The following is an 18,367-nucleotide window of genomic DNA, read 5'->3' as shown; positions in this document are numbered from 1 at the left end:
TTCTTCAATGCTAAAAAAAATAAGGCAAATCAATAATTAAAACAGTTTAAACAATAATTAAGGTTTTGTCAATTATGAAAATGAATCCCAAAGTATCTAGTAATCAACTTAATAAAGTGTGTTAGATGTATATGGAAAATATGTAAAACTTTATGGTAGGATTTTGAAGAAGACCTAAGTAGATAGAGATATTTGCCATGCTTACATATATTTTTAGAAAGACCCAATATCATAAAGATGTCAATATCCCCAAATTAATCTGCAAAGTCATTGTTTAAATCAAAACCCCAACAAAGATTTTATAACAGAAGCTAACTCTAAAACTTATAGGAAAACATGAAGGACCCCAAATAGTCAAGGTGGTCTTGAAAAAATGTGAGAATACACGCTTATTCTGAAATCAAGACTTATTGTCAAGTTACAGTAATTAAAAGAGTGTGGTATTTCTCAAGGATAGACAAATAGACCAAAAGAATAAAATAGCCCAGAAACAGACCAACACATTTTGGGAAATTTGATTTATGACAAAGCTGGCATTTCAGATGACTGAAATGATAAATGAGTGTAGCACAATCATTATCCATGTGAGAAAGAAGATCTCTCTGTAACTCCTTTCACAAAGAATCAAATCTAGTGGATGTAAGACCAAATACAAAACAACAAAATTTTAAAACTTATAGAAGAAAATACAGGGAAGCTTACGACCTTTCAACCAAGTCCCCCAAAGCACAAACTATAAAGAAATAGCTAAATTAGGCTACATTAGCATTTACATTTTCTGTGCCTTAAAAGACACCAAAAAAAAGTTGTCAGGCCATGGGGTGAGTGATAATATTTGCAATACATCCACCTGAAAAGAGAATAATATTCAAAATGTATAAAGAACTCTTTAAAATGAATAAGAAAATGACAACAACCAATAGAAAAAAAGGAAAAGGTGATGGACCTGAGTTTACAGAATAAAATATACAAATGACCAGTAAGGATCTGAACAGATACCTAGCCTCTAACCTCATAGTAATCTGGGAAATGCAAATTAAAACCCTAAGGAAATAATACCGTAAACCCATTAAATTGGGGAGGAAATTCGATAATAGCAAGTGTTGATGAGGATTAGGAACACAGTAATTCATCCATTGCTGTTAAAATCGCTTTGGAGAGCAAGTGGGCAGTAACTAGTGATGTAGAAATTGGGGACCCTTTGCAACCCTGCTGCCTCAGTCCTAGGTGTGTACCCCATAGAAACTCTCACACACAGGCGCAGGAGACACAGACTAGACTGTCCATAACAGGACTGTTTGGAATCAGGACAAAATGCAAACTGTCAAATTTTTATCAGTAGGAGAATGGATAAATAAATTCAATATCATTAACCCAATAGTATACTATACTTCCATGAAAATGAATTTTTATTTATCAAAGAGACCTGAAAACTTAGGTAGCACCACAGGCCAGGCTCTATTCTAAGTTCTTTATAAATATTAACTCATTTACTGAATGAACCTGAACTAGATTTACCAACATGAGTCAATATGGATAAATCCCCAAAGCACCTTGTTGACTGAGAAAAGCAAGTTACAGAAGTATTTGTAGAGTACTTTGCCATGTATATAAAGTTTGAAATATTTAAAACATTATGTGATGTATGAGAATTTGCTCATATATAATAAAAGTGTATAGAGAGGTTACTGCAGGGGTGAGGGTGAGGGTGGGGAATAAGGAGGGTCCCTGAAGGGCTTCATCAGGAAATATGCCGCATTTCTAATGCTCAGTGATAGCCGTTCTCATAGCTCAGTGTATCTCTGAGATAGTTCATTAAACAGTAAAATTAAAGTGAAAAGTGACCCACTATGCCCACTTCCATTTCATTGATTTTCTTCCAGTCTCATTCTTTTTTTTTTTTTTTTTAAGATTTTACTTATTTATTTGAGAGAGAGAGAGTGAGAGAGAGAGCATGAGAGGGGAGAAGGTCAGAGGGAGAAGTAGACTTCCCATGGAGCTGGGAGCCCAATGCGGGGACTCCATCCTGCAACTCTGACTCCGGTATCATGACCTGAGCCGAGGGAAGTCGCTTAACCAACTGAGCCATCCAGGCGCCCTCTTCTATGTTTGTTTCTTTTTTCTTTTCTTTCTTTCATTCTTCTTCTTCTTTTTTTTTTAATATATACACTTGTGATTATCCCACATATATTCTGTCACTTAAGTGCTTTTTCATTTATCGGTACCAAGAATAGCTGCACTTGGGGGAATATTTAGGCTTACTCCTTCTGAAACATTGTCACAGGTGGAGTTACAGTATCAAATTTTACGTATGAGCACTCAAACCCTCTTCATACTCTTCATGAGTACATTTTGCCAACAGCGGGACCAGTTCGCTCTGCACCCCCCAGCAGGGCATTGGTGCCGCGTTTCCTCTGCAGCTTTCTCCGCACTAAATATTCTCGCAAACAAACAAACAAACAAACAAACAAAAAACTGCCCCCAAACCCTTACTATTTCGGTCCGTGAAAAAAGAAGCTTATTTGTATTACTCTGAGAAACACTGACCCCAACTGCTTATCATTGGTTTATAAAGGGAGAAGAGCTTTACTGTTGAGCGCGCCCGGGGACCCACAGTGTTTCCCCCGCGGGGTGCCGGGGCAGGTGCAGCTCCGAGGGTCCCGCCTCGCCCACGCAGCCTTTCCTCCCACGCTCAGCGCGGTGGGGTCGGTGGCTCCGATCCCCGGGAGCCCGGCCCCCACGAAAGCACAGCAAGGTCGTCAGGGGCATAGTTTACTTTTCATTAGCCTTTTTTCCCGCCTACAAGTAGCCTTGGGTTCGCGCCCGGGCGGGTGGGGCGGGGCTCATTTACAGGGCCGCCTCACAGCAGTCTTCGGGCCTCTTTGGCTCAGTGATATGCTGGCCATTGCCGCCCCGCCCCCTGAGCGCGGGCACACAGGGCTCCATTCACCCTTCCCCCGCCAGTGAGCGGGGTGGGCGCCCCACCTCGGGCCACACACAGGCAGGGTGGGACCAGAGGAGCTTGTCCTTTCCCATGGGCAGGGCTGGAATTTGGGGGGGAGGTGGGAATTGCGGAAGTTGGAAAGGGAGGAGTGAAGGGCTGGGTGAGAAGTGGGAGGCTGTTTCTAGGGAAGGGGGTGGGGGATGGGAGAGGGGAGGCGGGGCGGGGGGCGCTGGGGGCAGGTTTCCGGGCTGAAGAGGTAGGAACCTATGGAGAAACCGGAGGAAGGGAGAGAGAGGGGAGGGATAGGGAAGTGGAGCAGGGCTCAAAGAGGGGACCCAGCGATTAGGGGGCGCATTCAGATCGACCTGGGGGTTACAGGAGTGGGAAGGGAATGTGGAATAGCGGGATGAAAGGAATTTCAGGAGGGAGGAGGCATTAGCCTGCGGGAGCGGGGGCGGGGGATGGGGTGAGGGGCGGCGTGGCTACCCCCTGCTGGACCTGGGCTGGCATTTGCCAAAGGGCTCAGCTTGGAGTCTCCATGGGGCAGCAGAAGTCTACAGCTCCAAGCCAGGTGGAAGAAGGCGATGACAGGGGTGGGGAGGGTGCACCTAGCAGTGGACAAGAAGCAAGGACAATGCCTCCCCAGCTGTCAGGAGTTTCCTGGGGACGGACTCTAAAGGGGCCAAGGGGTCACCTGGGAAGTGGGACCCCCAGTGAAGGAAGAGCACCCTGGTGGAGGGAGGAGCTGAAGAAGCACCAGGACTGCTTTGGGAAGCCCAAGATCCTCCAGGGACCAGCTTCTTGTCACAGGAAAAAATGCCCACCAGTGAGAGATCAAAGAGATCATGGTTTCACCATGTTGTGGGAAACTATAAAAATGGCGCTATAAGGCCATGCTCCTCAAAGGGGGCCAGTAGGTAAATCCTCTGGGAGAGTGTACTAAAATGCAGATTCCAAGTTGGCAGATCTGAGGCGGCACCTGAGACTCTGTATGACTCACAAGCTCCCAGGCAATGCCTGTCCTGCTGCTTCAGGACCACACTGAGCAGCAAGAGCGTAAGGAATTGTCTGTTGGGGGCGCAAGGCAGGCTTGCTCAGTTGGACTTGGGACTCTTAATCTCAGGGTTGTGAGTTCAAGTCCCATGTTGGCAGGCAGCTTACTTAAAGAAATAAACAAATAAAATAATTTAAAAAAAAGGAATTCTGTATCAACATGGAGAAATATCTAGGTTATATGGTAAAGTGAAAAGATAGTCTATGTAAGATGAAGCCCATTTTCTTTTTAAAGTGTGTCTTACGCAAACACCCTAATGTGTACACCTACACACACACACACACACACACACACACACACACAGACAGAGGTGCAAAAACATATCACCTACATCTTTTTCTGGGAGATGGGATTACAAGTGGTATGAATTTCCTACTTTTTGCTTGTATCTCTTTTCTAAATTTCTTCGATAAACACATTCGCCTGCCATAAGGAAAAAGAGTCTCTCAAAATCACGGAAGTTATTTATTTTAAAAAGAGGACTCAGGCAGAAGTTCACAGATCTCCCTTTCTGGGAGCCTGGCTTAGTTTCTCCTCCTCTTCAGCTCAGAGTATCTATTTACATGCTGCCCAGGGAGGGGGCTGGTAATCCCTGGGGCTTGGTGGGGGGGGGGGGGGGGGGTGTCACCCTATCCCGTCAGTAAATGTTTGCTCACTTGAGTGAGCTTAGGGGACAAGGTCCCACTGAGGGACATTTGGTTATGGCAAAGTCTAGGAGTACATTTAAATGGCAGTGTTAAAGGGAAATTTTCTTACTGGCTATTACTTACATTGCTCAAGTCTAGATATGTTGGTGCTATGGATGGATAGCTCTTTCCATTTACATGTCATCTTATTATTTGTACTTTCTTACCATCACCTTATTTGATCCTCTGAGGTAAATGCTCTCATTATTTCCCTTTTATAGCAGAAGAAAGTAAACCTCAGAGAGTTAAATCAAGTTACTCCGGGTCAACATCTAGGAAGAGGTAGAGCCCTGGGCTTTTTAATCCAGAACGCCTGACTCTAGAACCTGGTTTCTTGATTACTGAAATTGACTGTATCTCATGGGATAGCAGACCCAGGTTCCGAAACCTCGCCTTCCCGTTCATGGGCAAACAGGTCTGGAACTCTGCGTTCTCATGTGTGAGCTTGGGCTAGCGACACCTCTCGAGTGCAGCTCAGATGGCAGTGCTGAGAGTGGCCTGGGCTTCCACAGAAGCTGGAAGAGCGCAAGGGGCGATATGATGGGGAGGGAGGTGGCCATGATGAGTTTATTGTTCACAAGAAGTCTGGATACATGAAATCTAGAAACTGATCTCTGGGAATGAACTGGATATCCTTGAGAGGATCTTTTTTTCCTCTGGACTTCCCTATCAAATAAGAAACAGGGGCACCTGGGTGGCTCAGTTGGTTACATGTCTGACTTTGGCTCAGGTCATGATTCCGGGGGTCCTGGAATGGAGCCCCTAGGATGGGCTCCTTTCCCTGCTTATTGGGGAGTCTGCTTGTCCCTCTCCCTCTGCAGCTTCCCTCCCCTCCCCTGCTTGTGTACACACACTTTCTCTCTCACAAATAAATAAATAGAATCTTTTTTTTTTTTTTTTTAAAGATTTTATTTATCCATTTGACAGACAGAGATCACAAGCAGGCAGAGAGGCAGGCAGAGAGAGAGGAGGAAGCAGGCTCCCTGCCGAGCAGAGAGCCCGATGCGGGGCTCGATCCCAGAACCCCGAGATCATGACCCGAGCCGAAGGCCGCGGCCCAACCCGCTGAGCCACCCAGGCGCCCCATAAATAGAATCTTTAAAAAAATAAAATAAAATAAAAATTTTGTTATGTTCTCCCGTTTTTGAAAAGATTTAGTCTATCAGACAAATTGCATTTGTCAACTAATAATTGATTTTCTTAATTTTTATTAATTAAAGTCATTTGGAACTATCACAGGTTCTAATAAACATGAAATATAAATATAATCGCCCTAAGCAAAAGAAAGTAATTTTGGCACTTAGTTGGCGTGTGTGGCTTTATAAGAGGTAAATGTTTAATTGTTGTTAAGACTTTTAAAATAGAAAGACCCATGAACCCTGTAAGAATCTATCCCAAAGAAATGGTTTAAATTGCAGAAGGGAAAATGTATTTCCCAAGGATGTTCATTGCATTAGCTATGATAGTTCAAACCGTAGAAATGCACTAAATATTCATCTGTAAATAAATTAGGGCACATTTGCATGTTTGCACAATGGCATATTTTGCAACTATTAAAAGTTCTGTTCAGTCTTAGAGCAGAGAAAAATTTCCTCTGCAGGGCACCAAACCCAGAAACCATTAAGAAAAAGCTGACAGATTTGACACCATAAATATTAAAAAAGGCTTGCCCTTGAAAGAAACCATAAACAAAGTGAAAATACAAGTGACAAACTGAGATAAAATATGCAACAGCAACAATATTAAAGCCATGTATCTTTATTTTCCCATAAATCACACTATTTCAGCTTCTCTCCTCCAGGGCTGAGCCATGAAGCTTGTCTCCCAGAGAAAGAGGGGCAGGAAATGCTTGGGACAGAGAGGCCCCTGAAAAACTGTGAGTCTCCACCCTGATTTCTCTCACCCCCTTAGCAAGACCAGAGTCTCCAATGCCAGTCTTTGTGGAGGAAATAAAAGAAATAGTTTTATCCCGAATACTGCCTTTAATAAATCAAGGGCCCACCTGGGTGAACTTGATCAGAAACATCTACACAGGGAGAACTACTACCAGGAGGAGAAAAATAGCTGAGCCCTCCTCCCCCCATTTCCCTGGCTGAGGACTGTGGAAGGAAGAGAAAGGTGAGAATAAGAGAAGCAGTTGGTGAGAGATGTGTGTCCCACCTGTCCCAAAGTTGCAGACAGGTCGATTGAAGGAAATATCAAAAGCATCGAAAGCAGAAGAGAGGCTTCTGACCCTGTTTCAGTTAGATTCTGGAAAAGGGAACCTCACCAGGTACCTGCCCCGGAGCAAAGCTTCTGCCTCTTTAGGCAGAGAGAAGGGCAGCATTAGGCTGACCAGAGTCTTTCCTGGCATTCATCGGCATGCAAGATGTCCAGAATTTCCTGAATACCCTTGAGAAGGAAAATTGAACCCTATGTGTGAGGACCAGGTCGTCACCCAGGCTGGGAGCCACATGGGAGTTGCAGACAGGCCTCAGGGTAGTTCAGAGCACCTGTAGATCCCCAGTGGAGAAGAGTCCATTGAAAGGATCACTGGACTCCAAGGGAGTCAGGAGAAATCTTGACTTTCTTAGGTACAGATGTAGGCAACAAATGTCAGCATGTCAGCAAGATGCTTGCTCCGTGACCAGGTCAACAAGAAGCATTGTTACAGGACTCGGAGGAGCTCCAGAGTGGTCCGAGGACCTGTGCTCGGGAACTTAGGCCCCCCTCCTTCACCTTTACCACATTAGAAGCCCCGTCTCCCCTGTACCCAAATGCCATTCCAGAGAATTAACAGGAGGAGGAATATAAGGGTTAAAACAGTGAGTAGGGTAACTGTAACTAACGGTTACTAAATACAGTGGCTTACACAGTAAAAGCTGGATTCTCTTTCAGATGGGAATCCAGGTGGGCCGTGCATGTGTGCTCTGGCTGCCCGGAGTTGGGGGGTGGGGATCAACCCTGCCGCTCTTCTGTCTCGTTCCTCTGCTGTTCTCAACACGTGACTTCTGTCTCCTGGTCTTTTGCTATAGTTCCTGCAAGTGCTGATGCATTCCAGGTAGTGGGAAGAGGGACGACGATATATGGAAGGCACGCCCTACCCCCATTTCCTTCAAGGGCATGACCTGAAAGTCACCCACATCACGCATGCTCACATGTTGTTGTCCAGAACTAGCTCGTGTTACTACCCCTACATGCAAGGAAGGCTGTGGACCTTTTCAGCCGGGCAGCCAGATGGCCATATCTTACCCACAGAACACACTCACCCTTGTCCAGCCTGAAGTTCAGGGTCTCTGGGGGCTGCAGGGTCCTTTCCTCCAGGCCCAGATGCAACTATCTGTCTGGCGACCTATAAGAGAAAAGTTGTCTTCCCTACTTCCAGTTACTCACACACCGAACAGCACCCGTGGAAAAGAAATAGGATGAGTAATCAGAACATCCATTCAGAAAATGGAAGAATGGAGAACACCCAGTAGTGACCAGTTCATAGCAAGGGTCCTCTCCTACCACACAGCAGTCACAAACACTTCCTTCCCCAAAAGTGGGGCTTGTGCCTTGGCTTGTGGATCTAGTAATCCCTTGTCCATTGACCTCAGAGAGGATAGGCTGGTTTTTGGCAAGATAATTCCTTGTGTGTCTTCCTGCATGGCCTCATCCCAAGTGGGCATTGGAGAGTGTGCCCTTTAGGGGGACTTGTGGATCTCACAGCCTTTTTCTTCTGGTGTCTTTTGGGAGGGCCCGGGAGTTACTGTAGGAGTCAATGCAATCACAGGATTTTTCAGGTCACACTTACGGGGTTTGGTTTTGTTTGCAAGAAAACGCCTTCCGGTAGTTAGTAGGCATCTCGTCCATTTATTCTCTGTCAGTGCCACGTGGAGGTATCTATAGTCAAAAGTTCTTCTGGCATGATTTTTACACAGCAAAATTTTGTTCTTTAATTTAGTCGCTTCAGACTCTGTCCTTTTTTGTTCTAGAGGGCAGTTAAACTACTAGTGGATTTTATTGACTCTCAAGCTTGGTCGGTTTTGGTCCAAAGGAGTGGTTCCTACTTGAAAGCATGGTCCTTATTCTCCCATATCCCGATACCTGGCAACCTTTGGTGTTCTCATTTGGCTCTCAGCCCTATAGCAACCACTTTCTTCTAGGCCTTACGGTGTCCTACCTGCACCCGCTCAGCCACGCTCTTAGCCAAGGGCTAATGGTGAACCCCAGTGTTGTTTCTAGCACCCTTATCCCCCATGCAGCTCCCACAATCTTCGTTACCCTGCCCTGAAAATTCTAGCCAACTTAGCCTCCCTGAATTCCTGCTTCTTTCTTCAGCTCAACAAGAGTGCTGTGTGCTATGCTCTGCCCTGGGGGTACTATCCCCATGCTCTGTGAGCCACAGAAGATCCCCAGGAAGAAAGCCAGGGCCAGTGTGGGATTCACTTCATGTGTGTCTTTTCTCTAAAGGATCACAGTCTGGTCCTGCCTGTTGTCCAATACACTGTCCAACTGCCAGTTACCTCATTTATTTTGTCTAATTTCACGATTGTTTATGGTGGTGGTGGTGGTGGGAATGTGATATTAGTTACTCCATTGGGGATATATCAAAATTCTTTCCTTCCCTAGATAGAGAATTTTATTTGGATATACAGCTGTCCAGGGAGCTAGCCAATGATATATGAGCAGAAGCAAAGGAGTGTGCCTCTACTTCTCTTTGTTTTCTTTTTAAAAAAGGTTTTATTTGTTTATTTGAGACAGAGAGAGAGAGACAGAGAGAGCACAAATGGGGAGAGCGGGTGGAGGAAGAAGCAGACTCCCCACTGAGCAGGGAGCCTGATGCAGGGCTTGATCCCAGGACCCAGAGATAAGGACCCAAGCCAAAGGCAGATGTTCAGCCAACTGAGCCACCTAGGAGCCCCAACTTCTCTTTGTTTTCTTTTCCTGTTGGCTGGAATGTTATGGCTGTGATTATTAGCTGTCCAGCAAAATCTGCTCTTCATAATTAACATACTCAAAGCAGAGATATCAGAAAGAAAAGAGAAGAAGGGGGCAGGGGGAAACTATGTGAAGAAATAATGGCCAAATTTTTTTTTTCAAAAATTTTCAAAAATTTTTTTCCAAAATTTAGTGAAAACATCACCTATCATTCAGTGAACTCCAAGCAGGATGAATAAAAAGAAAACCATACCCAGGCCCATCATGGTCAAACTGCTAAAAACCAAATATAAAGGGAACATCTTAAAAATAGCCAGATAAAACATACATTATATATAGGAGAGCAATGTGTGAATGTTGGCTGACTTCTTTTAATTTTTTAATTTATTTTTTATCTTTCAAGATTTTGTTTATTTATTTGACAGACAGAGATCACAAGTAGGCAAAGAAGCAGGTGGGGCGGGAGGGTGGGGTGAGAAGCAGCCTCCCTGCTGAGCTGGGAGCCTGATGCAGGGCTCCATCCCAGGACCCTGAGACCATGACCTGAGCCAAAGGCAGAGGCTTTAACCCACTGAGGCACCCAGGTGCCCCTGTTGGCTGACTTCTCATGAAAAATGAGGGAGGCCAGAAGACAATGGAATGTCCTCTTTAAATGGCTGAAAAAAAGAGCTGACAATCCTAATTTTAATATCTTTTAAAATATTAAATATTAATATAAACAATATTTATATTATTAAGATAATTTTATTATATAAGTTCTTATTAATGATTATATAATAATAAAAATAACTATTTAAAATAAAAATATTTATTAAAATATTTAATAAAATATTTATTAAAAATAAATGATAGCTGAGAGAATTAATTGCCAATGAAAGTGAGGTATGAGAAAACGTAAACTAGATAGAAACCCAATTATAGGATGCTACAGCCAACAACTGCACATTCTTTAAAGTGCACACAGAATGTTCAATAGGACAGACCCTATGCTGGGGCATAATATTGCTCTCCATACATATGAGACAACTGAGATCTTACAGAGTATGTTCTCTGACACAAGAATATTAAATTAGAAATCAGTAACCATAAGATAGCTAGAAAATCCCCAAATTGTTGGAAATCAAACAAGATAATTCTTTTAAATTTAATTTATTTTTATTTTTGATATTCACATTATTTAATAACAGCTACATATTCTTAAACATTTTTTTTCAGAGTGTAGTGGACATGCAATATTACATTAGTTTCAGGTGTAAATCATAGTGATTCACCATCTCTATGTGCTATTCTATGCTCACCACGAGGGTAGCTCCCGTCTGTCACCATACAAGAGTATTACAATATCACGAACTCCATTCCTTGTGCTGTGCCCTTCATTCCTGCGACTCATTCATGCCCTAATTGAAGCCTGTTAACTCCCACTCCCTGTCACTCATTTTGCCTGTCCCCTTACCCCCTCGCTCTTGTAACCATCAGTTTATTCTCTTTATTTATCGTCTGATTTTGCTTTTTGTTTGTTATTCATGTGTTTTCAAACAAGGTGATTCTAAATAGATTATCAACAAAAGAAGAAATCACAAGAGAAATTAGGAAATATTTAAAGTTAGAGGATAATGAAAATATAAAGCAGCAAAATTCTTGAGGTACACCAAAGCAGCCCTTAGAGGGAAGTGTATGGGTTTAAACACTTATATCAGAAAAGCAACACGGGTTTCAAAGTAATGATTTAAGGATCCCTCTTAAGGGGTGCTTGGGTGGCTCTGCCTTTGGCTCAGGTCATGATCCCAGAACCCTGGGATCGAACCCTGGGATCGAGCGCTGCATCCAGCTCCCAGCTCATCAGGAAGCCTGCTTCTCCCTCTCCCACTCGCCCTGCTTGTGTTCCCTCTCTCGCTGCCAAATAAATAAATAAAATCTTAAAAAAAAAAAAAAGGATCCAGCTTAAAAATAAGAAATGTATGAGTACATTAAATTCAGAGTAGAAGGAAGGAAATAATAAAGGGCAAAGATCAATAAAACAGACAATAGTCAAACCAGAAGAAAATTAACAAAGCCAAAAGTTGGTTCTGTGAAAAGATTAATAAAAGTGAAAAACTTTTTATAAAATTGGTCAAGAAAAAGAGAGAGAACAGAGAAATGACCAATACCAGGCCAAAAAGATGGAAGTCAATTGGAATTCTCAGACCGTGAAAGAAAACTTAAAAAGGACAATTATGAACTATCTTATGCCAATCAATTTAACAACTTAAGTGAAGTGAACAGAATCTTTGCAAGCTTACCTAAACTGACTCAAGAAGAAAAGGAAAATCTGAATATTCCTGTACCCATTAAGTACAGTGAATTCTAATAATATTTTTTTTAAAAATTTCCCAGAAAGGAAACTCCAGGCCCAGGTAGAGAGAATTCTATCAAACATTTAAGGAAAATTGGGCTCCTGGGTGGCTCAGTTGGTTAAACGACTGGCTTAGACTCAGGTCATGATCCTGGAGTCCAGGAATAGAATCCCGCATTGGGCTCCCTGTTTAATGGGAAGTCTGCTTCTCCTTCTGACCCTATCCCCTCTTGTCTTCTGTCTCACTATCTCTCAAATAAATAAATAAAATCTTAAAAAAAATTTAAGGAAAATGGAAATAATGTCAACATGATATGAAGGAGCACATGGAGAGGAATTATTTTTGCAGCCATATTTGGAAATTATAATCTGCCACAGCGATACTGATAAGCAAAGATTTCTTAGGACACAAAAAGTACAAACCAAAAGGAAAAATAATAATTTGGACTTATCAAAAATTTAAAAATCTATTCCTCAAAAGGCATTATTAAGAAAATGAAATCGGGGCGCCTGGGTGGCTCAGCTGGTTAAGTGGTCGACTCTTGGTTTCCGCTCAGGTGATGATCTCCGGGTCCTAGGATGGAGCCTGGTCTCCCCTACCCCCCACTTGGTACTCAGCAGGAAGTCTGCTTAAAATTCTCTCTCTCTCTATGCCCCTCTCCCCCAGCTTGCTTGCTTGCATGTGCGCGTGCACACGCAGTCTCTCTCTCACTCTCAAACACATAAATAAACTTTAAAAGGAAAATGAAGTCAAGACCACTACGCTTCCAGCCATTTGGAGAGGCTCTTCTGTGCTGCGTGGACTTAGCCGCCCCTGCACCAGCTTCTACAAGTGCGGAGTGCAAATTCGCTTCCTGCAAGAGCTGCGGCTCCTGCTGGTCCTCCCCCCCCACCCCGCCACCGGCGCTGCGCCAAGTGCTCCCACAGCTGCGTCCGCAAGGGGGTGCCGGGGCCTTATGGGGAGCGGCGAGCTCCTGATGCAGCAGAGCGGCTGGTAGGAACCAGCTGTTTGTTCAAGTATTCCAATGATGATAAACTCATCTAGACTCTTCTGGGAGGAAAGAGGAGACGTGAGGAGAGGAGAGGGGAGGAGAGGAGTGGGGACAGGGGGAGGGGAGGGGAGACAAAGGAAAAAAGGAAAAGGAAAAATCCTACCCAGACTAGGAGAAAATATTTATAATCCATGTATATGAGAAAGAACTTATATCCAGAATATATAAAGAACTTTTGTAAGTTAATAATAATAATGCAAATAACCCAATTAAAAATAGATAAAAGACTTGAAGAGAAACTACAAAACAAGATTCTCTGGCCAATAAGCACAGACGAAGATATTCAACATTTTCAGTCATCAGAGAAATGCAAGTTAAAACCACAACAAAATATTGCTTCATACCCATTAGGAGAGGAAAATTAGAAGACAGAAAATTCTTTTTTTTAAATGCACAGAAGTATTTATTTATTTATTTATTTAAGATTTTATATATTTGACAGAGAGAGAGATAGAGAGCATGAGCTAGGGGGAGTGGCAGAGGAAGAGGGAGAAGCCGACTCCTTGCTGACTGGGAGCCCACCACGGGACTCGATCCAGGAACCTGTGATCAAGACCTGAGCCGAAGACAGGTGCTTAACCAGCTGAGCCACCCAGGCACCCCAAGAAGACTGAAAATTCTAAATGCTGACAGGAATGTGGAACAACTGGATTTTGTAGGCTTTGAAGACAGTGGGAGGGGGGTGTTCCTCTGCCTTCAGAGGAATGCAGACAGCTTCTAGAAGCTGAAAAGAGTACAAAACCAGAATACCCTTGCTACAGGTTGAACTGTGTCCTCCTATAATTCAGATGTTGGAGCCCTAACTTCTGAGGTGATAGTATTTGGAAATGGAGCTTTTGGTTGATGATTAGGATCACATGAAGTCATAAGAGTGAGGCACCCATGGGGCTAGTGCTCTTTAAAGAGCCTCTGAAAGAAGAGGCACCAGAGGATTCTCTGACTCTATCTGTCTGTCTGTCTGTCTCCTCCCAGCCACTGAGAGCACACAAGCCATCTGCAAGCCAGGGGAAAAAAATCTTCATCAGAACTGGACTGTGCTGACACTCTGATTTCAGACTTCCAGTCTCCAAAACTGAGGAAATAAATTTCTGTCCTTGAGACTACCCCATCTCTGGTATTTTTTGTTGGCTGCCCAGATCTAACTGAGGCAATCCTCGAGCCCTTGGAAAGGGACGCCTTGATTTAGCCCAGTGAGACTCGTGTCCAACTTCTGACCGCTAGAATTATAAAATAATGAATCTGTGTTGCGTTAAGCCACAAAGTTTGTGATAATTTGTTACAGCGACAATAGAAAAACACACCCAGCAATCCCTCTTCTAGATATTTACCCAAGAGAAAGGATTAAAAATCTACAAGAATACTTGTATGTGGATGTTTGGAACAGCTTTTTTCACAATAGTAAAAACCTAGAAATCATCCAAGTGTCCATCTGCAGGAAAATGAATAAACAAGGTATGGCATGTTCATACAACAGAACATAGTTTAACAATTTAAAAACAATGAACTACTGATACATTGAGCAACATGCATAAATCTCAAAAACATATTTGTTGAGTGAAAGAAACCAGACAGAGATGAGTACCTAATTTATGATTCCATTCATATGGTCTTCAAGGAAAGTGAAACTAATTTATGGCGGTAGAAATGAGAATAGTGGTTTCTTGTGGGGTTGCAGACAAGCATATTTTCTAGGGTGGTGGACAGAGTCTACAATTTTGATTAGTGTACTGGTTACATGGGAGTAAAAATCATCAAAACCTGTTGTGTTACAATTTGAGATCTTTGCATTTCACTGTATTTAAGTGTTCCTCAACTAAAAAAAAAAAAGAAAGAAAGAAAGAAAGGAAGAAAGAAACCAAGAACAAATATTGGGGGACATCTCAGGGTCTGGCATATCATCCATCTCTTGTATTTTTTCACTTAATGCAAGAAACCCTCCTTTGTGAAGTAGTTACAGGTTTGTTGCCTTAACTGATGAACCTCCAAATCCCACTGTCTTAATATAGAAAGGTTTCTCATTCATGGGAAGTCCAAAATGAATTCTCATGATCTGTAGGCTGTTCTCCTCCAAGTGGTGATTTCAGAATCTTGGCCTCCACCGTTCCCATAATATAGTTTGCAAAGCTATTGCATTGGTCTCCACCAAGCCAGCAGCAGAGTTAAAGCTAAGAGATCTTGCGTGGGAGCTTTCTACGGGCCAGGCCTGGCAGGGGCCCATGTCACATGGGCCCTCATTCCGCTGGCTGGGATTTAGCCACATGGCTGCACTTACCTGAAAGGGAGGCTGGTAACTGTCGTCTAGCCAGGAGCCCCAGAAGAGGAGAAAAAGGCTTGGATACTAAGTTAGCAGATTCTGCCACCCTGCATTATTAACATCACATATTAGCTCACACTTGTTAAATATTTACTCTTCATCAACAACTGTTCTAAGAGCTTTACATTTAATCTTCAACGACTCTTTGAGATACATACTAGTTTAATCTCCATTTTACCAGTGAAGAAAGACAAGGACGAAGAAATGAAGTTGTCCAAGTCATACAGCTCGTAGGTGGTGGAGACTGGATTCGAACTCGGGCAGCCTAAGACCCGCGCAGGTGGCCGTTACCACAAGTTTGTATGGCACCCATTCGAAGGTTGCATCATATTTCAAATGTTTGGATGAGCCTCCTTTACTGAACCGTTTTCATATTGTGAAAGATTGAGATTCTCTATTGATTGGGTCTCTAAATAATGCACGGCTGAACACCTTCAAGTTTTTAATCCCCCTGCATTATGGATGGGTTCCTTCGGGTTAATTCTTTTTTATTTTTAAAAGTTTGCTAAATTAAGCCTACAAGAGTCTGCTTCCTCTCTGAATTATGCACTGCATACAAATGACCTCATTATTGACAAGACATTCATCACTGGATGCTAACTGCATGGGTTTGGCTCTCTCAGTCTGCAAATCAATCTCTGCAAAAATATTAATCTGTGTTTGTTGATATTTGGCCCTGAAGATACTGGAGTAGATAGAGTTCCTCATTTTATGCAACCGAGTCATGAATTTTTCATTGGAAAACGATCTCCCAGCTTATCTGGTCCAATTCCTTAGCTAATAGAGAAAGATAGTTCTAAAAATGGCGGGACAAAAATAGAACTTTTATAAATTGAATCACATTTTTTACTGACGGGGGAGCTTGCTGTCAAAGAGAGTCTATGAGACATGCTTCCTGAGAACGAACATTTAGCTTGGGAGCAATTACGAGCTGTTAAAGTCAAGACACAGAAGGGGACCAAACTGCAACAAATTTCACCTCAGCTTCAGAAGTCATTTGCCGATTATGAAAGAACAGTTACCATTTCCCCGGTGCTCACCATACTCGGCACGGTACACACTTTGTCTCTTCTAATCCTTGCAGCAAACCTCTGGAGCGTATATTGTTCAGATCCCCACTGTACCAATGAGGAAACTGAGGCATGGGGAGGTTAAATAAGGATGTATTATTACTTAAAGAAGCAGAAAACCACCCCCAACAAAATAGGTCATCTCGCCTCATTAACACTGTTTACTTTTTTTTTTTTTTTTTTTTTTTTTTGTCTTCTTAGATTCTTTGTTTGCCAGGGTCAGGGTGGAGTGGGGATTCCACTTCTGTAGATAATTCCAAAATCCTAAAATTCTCTTTGTTGTCAGCTTAAAAAAAAAAAATTTAAAAAAGGAACAGGACAGAAAGTTAACTGGTAGGGTGAAAATCTAAACTTTCTTGAAAGCCGAGTGGGAGGGAGGGGCTACATGAATGCTGACTGATTGATTAATGACCTTGCTAGAAGAGGCCACCCACCAGGAAGTCTATTGTAGATTCCCATCTCTGTCACTTGCTCATCCTCTATTTCCAAGCCCTCCCACCAGGTGCTGGGGAGCCCTCCTTCCTTCCTTCTCTTGCCTCACTGCCTCCGGCAGCCTCCTCATAGCCTCTCCTTGGCCCAGCTTTCCCTGCCTATCTCTGCGCTCTCCTGTCATTCAAGCCACAGTCCTGGAGAACCTTCTGAGCTTCTCAGAAGGGAGAGGCTGACTTCCAACAGGCTCCATCTGTTTAAGGGAGAAGTTTCTTCCTAGATGCCAACCCTTATCTCCAGGCTCCCTTTCCTCCAGCGGAACAGAGGTGTATGGAGGACTAGCTGTTCCCCCTCTGACTGTCCTCCAGCCCCAGGCACCACTGGAGGCCAATATCTTGCTCCCAGGGGGCGACTGGGGCGGCAGGTTCTAGGATCAGGAGCGGCGGGGTCTTTCTGGTGCTCCTTTGGGCACTGTGTGAAACTCAGGACAGAGAGACATGGGATGAGAGCTTGGCGTGGGGAGAAACGTATACGTTCAGGGTCCTGTGGCCTCTGGCGTTCCCACCTGGATTGTGGCAGCCTCCTCTGGAGCAGGGGAGAGGCTTCCAGGGGAAACAGAATCAGAATGATCGTGCACTGGCAGGGGCTGTGTGGAAAGAGGCCTCCACTCCAGCCCCCTGGGCTGAAGCCCGTGCAGGCAGGCCAGGGCTGCTTGGTCCTTTGCACATGGTACCACCCTGGCTGGGGTGCTGGGAGGCCCACCAGAGGTATCACATGCTCGCCTTCCTCAGGGGGCTCACAGTCTCCTCAGAAAGGAAGGGCTTTGCTCAAGGATGCCATGTTCACACACATGAGGCCTATAAATGACCGAAGGCAAGCCAAGCACAGGAAGAGCTGGCTGACACAAGAACCACAGGGACTGGGTGAGCTCACAGCTCGTGGGGGGTGAGGGGGTGGTGTGGGGGGGGCAAGTTTCTGGGGAGGGAGCGCCGTGGTTCAGCAGATGAGTTACAGGAGTTGAATTGGGGCCCTGGTGGTGTCACTGTTTTGTTCTTATTATCAGTGTCTTTTCCTTTGCTCTTGATAATTAAAAGAGGCTATGTGTGAGAGAGCCTGGCACAGAGTAAGAGCTCCATAGCATTAGATGAGCCCAAATTTGGCACATTCTGGGAGGCCTCAAAGTCTCTGTAGGGATCACCAGGCTCAGCAGAGCTCCTGTTAGGACTACATTAACTATCACACAGAAACCAGTAAGGGCAGTCGCCTCCCGGGGGTGGAAATTTGTTGCCAGGGACAAGGGAGGGAGGGTCCTTTATTTTTTTGAATTTTGTCCATATACATCTATTTCTTATTTCAAAAGATAGGTAAAATTTAAAGTTTTTAAGAAGAACATTCTATTTGATATTCGTGTTTCAAGGTTATGAAAGCATCTGTATATAGATGGGTTTTTTAAAAAGATTTTATTTATTTACTTGACAGAGAGAGAGAGAGAGAGAGATCACAAGTAGGCAGAGAGGCAGGCAGAGAGAAGGAGAAGCAGACTCTCCGTTGAGCAGGGAGCCCGATGTGGGGCTCGATCCCAGG

Source organism: Enhydra lutris, unplaced genomic scaffold (assembly GCF_002288905.1).
Source record: "Enhydra lutris kenyoni isolate GAN:26980312 unplaced genomic scaffold, ASM228890v2 scaffoldscaffold2, whole genome shotgun sequence".
Lineage (NCBI taxonomy): Eukaryota > Metazoa > Chordata > Mammalia > Carnivora > Mustelidae > Enhydra > Enhydra lutris.
The sequence above is the reverse complement of the archived record's forward strand: the minus strand, read 5'-3'. Positions refer to the sequence as shown.